General features: G+C 38.0%; 1 non-coding gene across 1 annotated transcript; it reads right to left on the reverse strand.

The window, feature by feature from the left end:
* Positions 1-256: 256 nt before the first annotated feature.
* TRNAS-GGA (transfer RNA serine (anticodon GGA)) lies at positions 257-328 on the reverse strand. Its single transcript has one exon. It is a non-coding gene; the product is annotated as a tRNA-Ser (tRNA).
* Between the last annotated feature and the right edge of the window lie 1720 nt (positions 329-2048).

Below are 2048 nucleotides of genomic sequence, written 5' to 3' on the forward strand. Positions count from 1 at the left end.
TCATGAAAGTTTGTATTTTATGGCATCTCTGTATCTTCTTATGGGAATTTCAGGTGAGAACACAATGCTTTATTTTATTGTCACTATTCTTTCTATAGAAAGTGTGTGTGTGTGTGTGTGTGTGTGTGTGAAGTCGCTCAGTCATGTCCAACTCTTTGCGACCCCATGGACTGTGTAGCCTACCAGGCTCCTCCCTCCATGGGATTCTCCAGGCAAGAGTACTGGAGTAGGTTGCCATTTCCTTCTCCAGGGGATCTTCCCAACCCAGGGATCGAACCTGGGTCTCCAGCATTCCAGGCAGATGCTTTAACCTCTGAGCCACCAGGGAAGCCCATAGAAAATGACAGAACATATTTAATTTTAGTACCTAGAGTCTCTCATCAACTGTCAAAATATTTAAATCATCTTTTCAGATGATTTATCTACCAAATAAAACAGAAAGCAATAGTTAAATATTAAATATACATAGTTAATATATGTATTATGTTCTGTGGGGCTTCCCTGGTAAAGAATCCACCTACAATGCAGGATACCTGGTTTCAATCCCAAGGTTTGGAAGACTCCCTGGAGGAGGACATGGCAACCACTTCAGTATTCTTTTCTGGAGAATCCCTCTGGATAGAGGAGCCTGGCAAGCTACAGTCCATAGGGCCTCAAAGAGTTGGACATGACTGAGTTATTAAGCATACACATACATGTTCTCTGAACCATTATGGATACAAAGCTATACCTCTGCAGAATGAAGACTTGAATTCATGCTATTACATATAGAGTCTGTTTGCTTAACCACTATGCTATGCTACTTACTAAATAGCAAAGAGGACTCATAATCTCATAGGCTGTAGGCAGATGTTCCTTAGAAAATCCAGGGTACTACAGATAAGAATCTTAAAATGAAGCCATAAAGTGTTTTAGGTATAATCATTTAATAATTTAGAGGTAGAAAATTAGCTTCAGAAAATTTCTTACATTTTTGTTACATTTTGTTACATTTTTCTTTGCCAGGATAGTGACTTATAGAATCAATCTATTTAATATTCTTATCTGTAAAAATGGAATTCATTCTGGCCTTTATTGTACTTTCACAAAATCTGGAAGGTTTTCCAACAATGAAGAATGATAGGGTTATGGAGCTGTTAGGGCAGTTTATGTCTTTGCCTTCATCCTGGTTCTTGTTAACTTTGTACTTCTCTAGAAATAGGCAGAAAGATGGAGTTGACCACATCTGCACAGAGTCACATCTTATATTCTAGGCAGAGTGTAAAACAGGAAAATGTGAATTTTTCAGGGTTTTGACAGCAGTGTGGTTACTTAATAATTACTGCCAGTGCTACCAACTCTCTGTTTGTACTTTAAAAAGTCTAATATTAATCTCAAAAAATCTATTTTCCTATTCTCTATGTAGATGCAAAAGAATTTTTTCTCAACATAGCCTCTCTTATAGAAAATATACTCTTCAGAGGTTATATTTGTCAGAACTGAATTTTTCACAAACTCTATATTCCTAAAATTTTCCACATGGTGTCCTCTCTTTGAATTATAAAGTAGGCACTTGGAGAAAATATTTCAGGCCAGCAGAGACTCAGCAGTAAAGTCTTCAACAACGTTGTACAGGATTGGTGACTATAATATCATATATGAAACGAATTGCCAGTCCAGGTTCGATGCATGATACTGGATGCTTGGGGCTGGTGCACTGATTGCACTGGTCGGTGCTGCGATTCATGGGGTTGCAAGGAGTCGGACATGACTGAGTGACTGAACTGAACTGAAGTGAAGGGGCAGGAACATCTTTTGGCTTGAAAAGGCATGAACAAACCATTATTCAGAGAGAATGAAAGTTGCCCCTTTTCTGAGGCCACCTCATGCAAAATTTCCACATCCTAAATGTTTGTGAGAGGAAATCTTAGCACTCAAGAGGGTTGTTGGGTAAATACATACATTTATTTCTGGTGATTCTGTGATTTATTTAACATTTTTTAAGTAGTTCAATTCTTGCAGGTATTCAAAGCACCTCAGATAAACAGTGCTAGATCATGGTTTCCTCT

This window comes from Capricornis sumatraensis, chromosome 1 (genome assembly GCF_032405125.1).
Source record: "Capricornis sumatraensis isolate serow.1 chromosome 1, serow.2, whole genome shotgun sequence".
NCBI classification, from domain to species: domain Eukaryota; kingdom Metazoa; phylum Chordata; class Mammalia; order Artiodactyla; family Bovidae; genus Capricornis; species Capricornis sumatraensis.